The following is an 11433-nucleotide window of genomic DNA, read 5'->3' as shown; positions in this document are numbered from 1 at the left end:
CTCTAACTTTGTGTCCTTAAAAACTAGAGGCTTAAACTCATGTAACGTGATCACACGTTTGTGTGGCTGCTGCTTAGGGTGTTTCTAAAGGGACATGTGAGGAGCTGGGCTGTGAAGATCTGAGGCTGTAGAAGTGAAAGGGGGGGCTGGCATGGGACAGACTCTCCCTTACTGCAGGGATGCATGGCAATCCTTTTCACATGGGTGGAAAACGCAGTGTGTCAAAACTGAGAAATATTGCTGACTTGATTAAAGGTAATGTCATTAGGGCCCTCTTTTCCCATGTAAACATGAGAGCGTGAACCACCCCAGTGGCCACACAGAGATGAGTGTTCAGCTCCCCACTTTCTTCTTTGCCTATCACAAGTCTGATTGGCTTCTCCACTATAGGAAGTTCCCAGACTTAATTCTGTCTTCCCTCAGTCAGATATCCAACAGGTACCTCCATACCCAGTGTCATCCAAAGCATCTTCATGTAACCTCTGAAAAGAAAGAATGAATAATTCCTACCAGCAGTCAGGATCACTGCTTGTTCAGATGAAACAGCCAGTTTCAACTTGTCTCCTTTCCTCCAGTCCAGTGCGAGGGGACTTCATAGGACTTCTGGATTACAAATATGAAGAGTTATAAGGTTTTCCTTGGAAAAATCTGGTCACACAATGAGTTTAGCAACTGGAAACAGAGTAAAGTTTGCTTGTGCCAGCTTGAACTGGTGGCACCATTAACCCTACACCTGAGCTGGATAGTCACAGGGATATATCAAAGCCAAATTCTCTTCTGAGACTGTCATCTCTCTATATTCCTCATAGGCAGTCTAAGTTTTGCCTAACCTAAGGCTACCTACCAGTCTCACCAGCCCTCACAGCAGGTGGCACCGGTGACTTTGAAGGAGATGCTCTTGTCTGCCCAGAGTAGGCCATGTCACATCACAGAAAGGACAGAGCTCTGCAACCTGGATATAAAACAGGCAAGTGCATCCATGAGTGTCCTCAAAGACAAAGACTAGCCTGAGCTGCTTCTCCAGAGAACAGTATCTGGATCACACCATAGATGATCTCAAGAGCATTCAGCAGGTAGTAATGAGGACTGGTCAGGCTGTTCCTGCAACGCACTGTTGTTTGCAGCAGGGAGCACCTCTCCTTCACATCAACAGCTAATGGAAGAAAAATAAATTCTCATCATGCACATTCACGCACACGAGGAGGACCTCTCATCCCAGCCAGTGTGGGAGACTCTCCTCGGACACTGAGGTTTCCGCTGTGCTCACGGTGGGCCTGACTCTGCTATCAGTGGCATCCCCTGGGGCAGGGACAGGACAGTGGCACTCACCATGAACTTCCCTGTCTGAGCGGTTATGAAGAATCTTACCATTAGGTTTTGCTTTCTGAACCCCAGGGAAGTTCAAGGAATCACTTGTCCACCAGCGATGGTCTGGGAGTTTTTAAATGACTATCAACATTAGGCTGGACATTCTTAACAAGCCCAGATGAAGTTCCTAATCAAGAGGTACATTTGGGACATTTTAAACCCAAGTGCCACATCTTGGGAACAGCACAGCCCCTGCACCTCCACAGAGAACTGCACCCTGTGCATTTTGCTCTGAAGCAGAGGGGTCACAACACATTGCCCCCTGGGATGCAGGACATGGTGACTAGAGGAGCATGGCACTGCTTGCCCAGATGGGAACCAGGACTCCCCGGCACCACCGGCTGCAGCAGTGCACTGCCTGGAGCACAGCTGCCTCCTGTCCCCTCTGTCCCCTCTCCTCCCTACCCCCCCAGAAGACCACACAGCATCCATGGTCCCCTGGCCACCAACATGGCACCTCCATCAGGGGTCCCCTGCTCACTGGTCAGCTTTGTTTGAATCAAGGCATGAGAATTTGTCCCTCATCCACACAATCATCTTGCCTTTTCCCCCACAGCCATCAAAATCCTCCTTCCCTGCCTCCCTCTTTCTCCTTCCCGCCGCCTCCCCCTTCTCTCCCTGAAACTTCCCTGCAGCTGCAGAGCTGGCCAGACAATCGGGTGTTTTAGAGAAATACATTTTTGGGCTAATTTGCCATGCATAAGTGTTTCTCTTACCCTTTAAAGGCAGGGAACAAAGAGCACATTCTCCGGGAGCTCTGCCCTGTTGTGAGCAGCCCTGCAGCTGTACAGCACTGTGCTACCCTCCGCTCTCCTGCTCCACTCTCTGCTAGCTGTGTAAGGAGATGGGGCTCTGCTTCTCCCTGGGACAACACCATCTCCTACCCATCACTACACGTTTCTGGTTTATAAAAGCAGAGCCAGAACAAGTGGGGAGGGAAGGGATTTGGCAGCACTGCCACCTAGACTGACTTGCCAGGTCATCCATGTACAGTATTTTATGTTGACACATTGTTTATCGGGAAACAGTCTGAATTTCCCTTTATTTGAGGCTTAATCCTGTGTCCAAGTATTTATGTTGTCACTTCAGTAAGTCACACTGGCAATGCATTACACACACTATTTTAGATTGCATGAAATGTTGCACTATCAAGGCAACCTAGTCATTAATAAAATCTCATGTGTGAGGTTTTCAGGTCCTATTAACTCACTTCAAACACCAGCAGCCACCCCTCATTTGGGAATTTCTCTGAGCATTTTCCTTTTTAAGGCTTCTTCAGGAAGAAGATGCAGATGTTCTGGCATGAACCACTCAGAGGCTGTAAAAGAAGGAGATGGCCGAGAGCTGTTGGACACTGAGGAGCTAAAGATTTTTGTCAGCCTTTTGGGGAACCTATTTCAGCACTTGCTGAATAATCTTTTTCCTACCCATGGAAAGTTGGTTCAGCATTTGGATTCCTAAATGGTGCAACAGGTTTTGGTAAAAGCAAAATGAGGCTTTTAAACCAGCGAAGTCACTTGCAGCACTGTATCCAGGCAAACTCTTCCCATCAGCCTGCTCCCATCCACCATGAATATTAACTCGGTTCAAAGCAGTCTTGTTTTCATCTCCAAGTCCAACACAGTGTAAGGCAGCTAATCCCGTCAGGTCTAGCCTACTCAGAACACGCTCATCTCAAGATGCCATCTCAAACCTGCATTCAGATTGCACTCAGTCCATGTTAAGTTTGGCTCAGTCAGATCAAAGCCAGTGTAACTCATGCCAAGCCAGCCATACCCAGGCCATTCTGGGCAAACTCAAGCCATGCTCCATTCAGGGATTAGTACAGTCCAGCCTGTCCAGTTGCACTCAAAGTCTAACCCAGTAAGGGGGTAAAGCAGGATGTGCCAGCTGCAAGGCAACAGAAGCTCAGCTCTGAGACACTTGAACTGTGTCTTCAGGTAGAAATGTCTGTCTCTCACAGAGGTCATCATGGCTTTAAGAGCTTGTGGCACTTGATCTCAAACAGGTTAACAGCCTCGGTCCCCCGAAACACCCTGCACATCATACCCATACAGATGCACCCATTCTTCAGTTCTTCCTCACATGTTGTGCCTTATTGTTTTGCCTCCAGCAGATCCTCTTGACTAGAATCCAGATGGATCTCTTGAAAAAAAAAAAATGGGACTTTGTTTTGAAATTATTCCATCTCTTTTAAGAATAGATAGGAAAAGAGGGAGAAGAGAGTGGAGAGAGGGAAGGGAAGGGCTTGGCTTTGGGAAACATGCAATGCAGTAAAAGTTGGAGGTCTTATGGACTGGAGACTAAGATTCTGAGCATCTAACCTAAGAAAGGCCAGTCTGGAAGAAATGATAGCTGGAGGAATATACAGTAGAAGAACGTGTAGGTGGCAACACCAGCCAAGTGGTAGGACAGTGGGACAGGTCGAGCCTCACCTGGCACAGCCCACTATATCCCAGAGTTCCTTCCTCATTAAGGTTGGTAGCCATATGGATGTAAGAACTCAGTGACAATAGCAGTCTGTTAATGGAACCAAGGCTCAAAGACATGTATTTGTTGATAGTGTGGTGCACTTGTTCTACACAGAACACCACCTGATCTTAGCTCAACTGAGATCTTAATGCTCTGAGACTCCTGCCTTGCTGTACTACTGTGAATGATTTGTATGAGGGAGCAGTGGAGAACTTTGAGCTTCTGAGTTTCCAAACTTCATTTCAAACTCCAGGACTTGCTCTTCTGACTTTACAAGTGACTCCAGTAAGTGCCAGTCAGGTATTAAAACCATAGTGCCAAGAAAAAGTCAATTTCAGATGAAATTGGAGCTGCTATAGTGAAAAATCCCACTGAGCAATGGGTTTAATCGTATTTAGCATCCCCCTGTAGGAGACTGAACTTGAACATCACTGTGTGATGTGCCCTGGCAGGGCTGCAGGGCACATCACACAGCACAGGTGGTCTGAGTGGCACAGGCAGGTTGGAAGCCAAGAACAGGTGCCAACACAAACATCCCAAAGCCCCAGAAGGAGCAAAATTCAGCTCCAGCCTTTGTGGTTACCATCTCCGTAAGCCAGAAAAAGGGAGATGATAGAAAGGAGAGGAACGGGAGGGAGAAGTTTGGAGAATGGGGGAGGGCTGGAAGCCTGCAGGCTTCTGTGGCCACATGATTTTCCTGGTTGTTTTCAAAGCACCACTCTAACACACAAGCACAAGTCCCATGTGATTGCTTACTTATGAAAGCACAGTCGTAATGTTGTGTTTATCTCACATCCGCTCAGCAGCCCACCTGACTGCGGGTTCCATGGGCCCCCCCTGCACCCTCCCCATCTCTGCCATCCAGCCAAGGGGGATGGGTGACCCACGAGGGGTGGACACTGCTCCTGTCCTGGCGAGGTGGGGAAGAAGAGAGGAGGATCATCTTCCATTATCCAAATGCTCTTTGCTTTCTCTTTGCCTGGCCCTGTGAGAGGTGGCTCCAGATGCAGGGTGCTGTCCTTTCTGTACTGTCACGGGGGGAAAAAGCTTTGATTTCAGATCTGTCTTGCTTCTTTTAATTTGCAGAGCACCTGGAAGCAAGCTCAGGTAGAAACTGACATGGTGCATGCTGATATCCCACTTTTGTTCTTCAGATAGGTGCAGCTTCTCTTCCCTTGGACAGAACTTTTTCTTACCATCATCACAGAAGTCCTCTTTCACTCAAAGGTTCACTCGATAAAACAGGAAGCCTCCTTAGAAAGGGGAGAGAAGAGGGTAAGGGAGAGTGTTCACAGTGAAATAAAGCTGGTTGTTTCTTTGGGAGTGGAGACTTTCACCTACCTTCAACTCATTCTCTCTCTCAGAGAGAACCCCTAATCAAATAAAATTGCTCTTCTCAGTCAAAGGGAGGTCTAAGACGTGAGCAAGAGACATGCAAGTGTGTGAGAACAGAGTTTCTGAAGTCCAACAGTAGGAACCGAATTAACAGAAGTTGTGATGGGACAAGCTAATGCTGCAGTAAAAAATGCATTTTATGGTTGGTGTTTTCTCTCTCCACAGCCTGAGGCACCAGTGTCCCTAGATAAAAATGTCTATGGAAAAGATTTATCACCTCATATGCTGCAAAAAACCCCTCCAGTGATCTTTGCCAAAACCAAAGCTCCTATGAAAAAGGGACATCTGACATTTTAAGACTTTGGTATGGTCAAACCACCGAACGTCATTCCTACCTCCTCTTCCCAGACAATAAATCCTTAGCTTAAATTGCCCAAGAGCCAACATCTCTACCTCACCACACAGATTACGCCTCCCATGGCCATGCCTCTTTCCTGCATACTCAGTAAATCGCCTCCATGAAGGGTTAATTCAACCAGGGCTTTTTACTCCAAGTTGTTTTCTAAGTAGCTGAGAGAATAGGTCTCTTGTTACAAACATGGCTTCTGGGCATTTGGTGATGCTTTCCCTTTTCTTTCTCTCTGTACCACAAAAGAATCTTTTGTTCTCTTGTCCCTCTGTCTCATTTACTCTCCCCCACCCTGCTCTGCCTCTTCCCTCCATTGGCTGCCAAGTGACTAAGGAATGGCAAAAAATGACCATAGCGCAGTCATGGCAAATATTTCTTCAGCTATTATCTGATAGAGACCTTGAGCATCTATGTGAAGGGCCCTCTGCCTTCCCTCGGGCTTCTCCTGGAGATGGGGAAAAATGAGTCAGACACAACAGGGCAGGATATAAGTCAAATCAGCCCAACATTCTAATGGAAATGTCTTGCGAATAGAGTCATGGTGCCTGTTTTGGGAAAATCAAATGATAGGGACCCATAACTGGCAGGACTCCAGTGGCTGCTTCAATGGGTCTAGATTTTTATAGGAACTCTGCATTTATTAAAAAACACATGGGAGGCACAAAAAAGTCACTTTCTTGCCTCCACATTTACTGATTCAGCTGTTTGTAAGCTGGAGCAGACACTCTTTGTTGGATGGGTTGTAATGTCTTTACTTTCTCCACACGATTGACGTAAATGTTTTTGTGCATGATCTCCTACCACAAAAAAGCTGTGGCAAATCCCCGTGGGACATCTTGTCTTCCCACACACCATTAAAATTATACGTCAGGCATTCCCACAGGCATCCTTCTAGCTATAGTCTTCTCCTTGAACATACTGCTTCACCGAGTTAGTTTACACGTACGTACATAGATATTTAAAAGTTCACATGACACTAAAGTCACTGCAACTTCCACAATGACCTTTCTGAAACAGAAACAATTCCCCAGCCAAATTCCCACCTCCCTACCTTTTAGAGCATTCGGATATATTCTTCACTGATACTGCCTTCTGAAAGAAAACAAAATTCTTTGGTCTCACCTGAAGCAAATCTTGCTGTTTCTGCCCTTCTGCTCATCTTCTTCTCTAGTGACCCTTTTTACTCTTCTGACTACCCTTTGTCCCAAGTCCATCTCAGTCTGTGTTGTGCCTCAGGTGAACACGGCGTAAACCTCCTGACTCCATTACCAAGCTTTCTGCACTCTTCTCCCATCCAGTGCCTCAACTGTTTTGAAAGGCCCTTAAAACAATCTTCAGATTGCAGCCTTAGTGACTTCCCGCACACATGCACACAAAGCTGTGGATGTAAGGCGTTATCTGCAGAAATTTTATTCCTGTAGAGAAGGGGAATGGACTATACAGATAAAAGGGCCATTATATTCCCACATTAGAAGGCTTTCTTGTCTAGTGGATTTTAACCAAGCTGGTTAAACCGTCATGAAAACGGTGCACTGACCAACTCCTTATATGACTGTGCCCACAATAAAGATTTGTGCTAAGTCAACCCTATCTGTTTTGAAACTGCATGCAGAGCAGCTTTCATTGTAAAAGCATCAAACCCATCTAATATGTAACAATTAAGGAATACACAACAATCCTTTTCCTGCGTCCTGGTTTCATAGCATCTAAATGCATCCCAGCACAAACACTGAGATCCTCAGTGCAATCCCAGCTCGGCCTCACTGCTTCTACAGTAGCTCTGTCATACCGGGTGCTCATCAGAAACGTACAGTCAGCCTTAAATCAGTATCTACTGATCACTTAAAGGTGATCAGTAGATAAACACGGGTCACCTCCATCACAAAGGACAACCAAAGCACCCTGAGATGAAGAATGTTACCCCAGAAACTCAATAGTTCAAATGTGCATCTAATGCTACAAACATAAACCTCCCCACCAAGCAGTGCCCCTGATAAAGCAATGCACTGCTGGATCCTCTTAGAAACCCCCATTTAGAAATGGTGAAAAAAGGAAAGGATTTGCTTCTCCCTGGTTCCAATTCCTCTTCACAGGGTGGGATCCCATAGTCCTGCAGTAGAGACTAATCTAGTCAAAGGCATTACACTGCCTACAGAGCCCCATCAGAGTCATCTTTGCACCCTGTGGAGACCAAGAGTTCAGCTGTTGGTCCCTTTGGAAAAAAGCATCTACCACCATCTCTTTCACAGATGAGAAGCCCAAGGATGGATTATGGATTCTTGGATAATTCTGGATGAATCAAAAAAAGAGAGGGGGGATAGCTGGATCGCTAAATAAAGCCAATGAAATCACATGTTCCGCCTTTTTATCTGCTTCTCTCTTTCTGCTTTTGGATAATAAAGCTTCCTTTGATACAGAAGAAGAGGGATGTAGGGAGTGCAGGGAGAGGGGGTGCCAGAGTCACCCCAATGGCCCCTGGTCACTTATCCACGCTCCTTAATGGGATGTTCCCACTGACAGAGACAGAAAAAGACAGTGATCTCATGATTCCACAGATGATTATGCAAACAACCTTGGGAGATGAGGGGTGAAGGGGACAGGAAGAGGGGTAAAGAATGATTGAGGAAAGGAGAGAAAGGGAGAGGAAAGGGTATGAGTGACAGGGAGAGGGGGTATGGGAAGCAGGACCTTGGAGGGCAACTGTGGATGGCATTAGAAACTGAAGGTCAGAATCCAAAAGAGGATATGTAGAGGCACTGTAGGGAAAAGGAGAAGTAAAAGGAGTCTTGAGATGAAGGGTAACAGGCCTGGTGGAAGAAGGTTAGGTGTGACATTGTATGGCAGGACTGAGGGCAGGGTAAGGGATAAGATTTGACTGAGTTATCGAGTATGTAGAAATGGGAGGCCGGACTCAGAAACAGTGTGGTGGGATGAGGAACAAGGACTTAATATGAGTGTGCGAAGGAAAGGAGGGAGAAGCACCTATGGGGTTGGGAGCAGAAGGGGTACAACTTACTGAAACTTGTTACTTTGACGTTCTGCTTACACAAAACCAGGTCACCAAATCTGCCAAGAGAATAATCTTGGTTTCTCACACCCCCAGAGCAAACAGATGCTAGGAATGTGATAGGGAGAAAGATTACCTGAGGCGTTCAGCCACGTCCAAGGGAGGCAGTGATGAGGCAGTGGGACTGGAGACAGGCAGCCTGGTTTCAACTTTGCCTGGGCTGATTTTTGTGCAGGAAACCTTCACACTTGCACAGAGGAGCACTCTGTGTGTATTATACCTCACCTGCCAGCAGCCTTCCCCTTAAGCCTTCTTCCTTTCCTTTCCTTCCCTTCCCTTCCCTCCTACCCTTTTGTTCCTCCTTTCCTTCTTCCCTCACTCCCTCCATCCTTCTTTACTGCCTCCCCACAGTAAGACAAGAGGTCAACACAGTCTGCAGGAGATTACCACCTTCTTCCCCTTTCCACCCCAACAGCCCTCATCCCTGACCAGTGAAGCAGCCAGGGCCCAGCAGGAGGTTTTTGAGCCCAGAGGGCTCCTGTTAGACCAGGAACAAGGAGGGGATGAAGGACTGGGGGAACAACTTGAAGAAAGTGTCCCCCATTACAAGCTGCCATCTCCATACCTCATGACTCCCTGACACTGGCCTGTCCTGGGGGCTCATCACATTTTCCCCCTCCTCTGTCTGCTCCATGGCAGCTAATCAGTGACCCACTGACAGTCTCTGTCCATCACTCGTCTCTGCACGCAATGTGGTAATTAAACCCTGACCCTCCACTCCTTTTATCCATTTCCTCTGTGCAGTCACTCCCCGAAACAGGAGAGGTGAGGGCGTGCTGTGGAGGCTCCTGACCCAGCCTCCAGCTGTAATGAGGATGTAAAGCACATGAAAGACCCACTGAGAGAAGAAAGATACTGAGGGGGCAGCCAAAGAGGTATTGAGTAGTACAAATCTTCCCACATGCTTACACTGAGCTCTGCTGACTTACCTCCATCAGGGACCTTTGTAAACCTTCAGCTCTTTATCACCACACCCACAGGTTGTCTAGCATCTTTTCCCTGCCCTGTCATATCGACAGTAAACCCACTCCTCCTCTATGTGTCCTCAGGGCAGTTCTAGAAGGGGGTGTCCAGCTCAGGTGAAAACAAAGCCTTCCAGAAGCCTCACTACATCCATCTCTGGGCTTGCTTCCCCACACTACAGCCCAGCTTGGTTGATATGCCCCAACCAAAGCTTCTGGTGTGAACCCATTACCTCCAATGGAGCTAAGCGCAGTGCCTCAGCCCTGGCACATGAAGGTTTCCTCATTAAACACCTGCAAAAGGGCAGAGGGAGCTCTCGGTAGCAGAGTGCACCCCACAGAGCACAGCGGATGGATGCAGGAGCTGGCTGGTACCTGGTGATACTGCTTTTGCCTGCATGGTGGGACAATGAAGGATGCATCAAGTGACAGACCGGAGTCACAGATTGTAAGGAAGTTATTTTTATATTTTTCCCTTTTTTTTTTTTTTTTTTTTTGGCTTTCTGGCACTCCACAGAATTTATTACACGGATTGATAAAAAGCCAGAAATGATGCTGAGTAACTCAGACTCTGCTTCCTGCTCCCTACCCCAAGTGGGGAAGCTGCCTCCCTCCCACTCATGAGCAAGAAGGGCTGGGGCCACCCGGGGAAGGGCATGATGGGTAAAGCAATGCCCCCTGAACAATTAAGCACTGTCCCAGGCACTGCACACCCTTGTCCTGGGAACAAAAGAGTCACACACAAGAGACCTGACTGTGAAGCCTCCATCCGCTTTCATCACTGACCCCCGGGGCAGTCAGGGCACAAGGTCAGCCCACTTAAACTCCAAACTCAGCCAGAAATAGAGCTGGGAAGTGGGCAAGGGTGGCCAAGTGCAGGGGTCCCCAACCATTTGAGGGGTTCTTTGACTGAGCCATTTCATTTCATCAAAGACACGTTTTTTTTCTGGAAGGAAAGTGGAGAGCAGTGGGTGTGAAGGGAGTAAGGGGGAAGCAGAGTGTTCACCGTGAATTATGACCACTCTCAACAACAGCCTTTTACATTATGGAGGTGAGGAGAGGATGGGGTAATTGGGCATGTTAGACCCATGCATAATGAGGGCAAATCTCTGCCTCTTTCCCACCCTCCACCCTGCCACTGCTCAGGAGATGTGGTCCTGCTCGATATTCCACTGTGGGGCTCAACACCCTGAGGGCTTAACCCAAGGACTATGAGCTTTGATACTGCCTCTCCAGACTGGCAGTCCTCTTGGGATGGGCCATAGCCTGTGGACATGCCCCTCATGTGAAAAGGCTGAAAGTTGACTTAAAAATTAAAGCCAAGCCAGGGCTCATGCTTTCCACCTGCAGGGGCTCAGGAAACCCACCAGGCTTTAAGCTGCTGTTTTTTCAGGCTGTAAATGCTGCCTTTGCATGTATTACTTTCATATGGGTGCAAGCTGGACCTTCTGGGGGACAGCACTAAGCAGTATATTAGTGGTAGGTAAGAACAGATACTCCTGAGACCTATCTCCTCAACTAGGAGAAATGGAGCTGGCAAATGAAGTTGCGAAGCCGCTGGCCATCATATTTGAGAAATCATGGCAGTCAGGGGAAGTTCCTGACGCTGGAAAAAGGGAAATATAACCCCCATTTTCAAGAAGGGGAAAATGGATGACCCGGGGAATTACAGACCAGTCAGTCTCACCTCTGTGCCTGGCAAAATCTTGGAGCAGATTCTCCTGGAAGGCAGGCTAAGGCACATGAAAATCAACAAGGTGCTTGGTGACAGCCAGCATGGCTTCACTAAGGGGAAATCCTGCCTGACCAATTTGGTGGCC

At 47.6% G+C, this 11433-nt stretch overlaps 1 long non-coding RNA gene across 3 annotated transcripts; it reads right to left on the bottom strand.

Moving 5' to 3' along the window:
• Positions 1-367: 367 nt before the first annotated feature.
• On the bottom strand, positions 368-11132 carry LOC133268038 (uncharacterized). 3 transcript variants are annotated; one of them, XR_009742939.1, is made up of 3 exons: positions 8728-11132; positions 2579-3513; positions 368-672 (listed from the first exon to the last, which is right to left on the bottom strand). It is a non-coding gene; the product is annotated as an uncharacterized LOC133268038 (long non-coding RNA). The 3 variants fall into 3 exon arrangements; XR_009742941.1 differs by having other exon boundaries at positions 368-603; XR_009742940.1 differs by having other exon boundaries at positions 3418-3513.
• Between the last annotated feature and the right edge of the window lie 301 nt (positions 11133-11433).

This window comes from Pezoporus flaviventris, unplaced genomic scaffold, assembly GCF_033815535.1.
Source record: "Pezoporus flaviventris isolate CSIRO_AGI_PZ_B2104156 unplaced genomic scaffold, CSIRO_AGI_Pfla_v1 ptg000011l, whole genome shotgun sequence".
Taxonomy (NCBI): Eukaryota; Metazoa; Chordata; class Aves; order Psittaciformes; family Psittacidae; genus Pezoporus; species Pezoporus flaviventris.
Note: the sequence above shows the minus strand (reverse complement) of the source record. Positions and strands in the feature narration are given on the sequence as shown.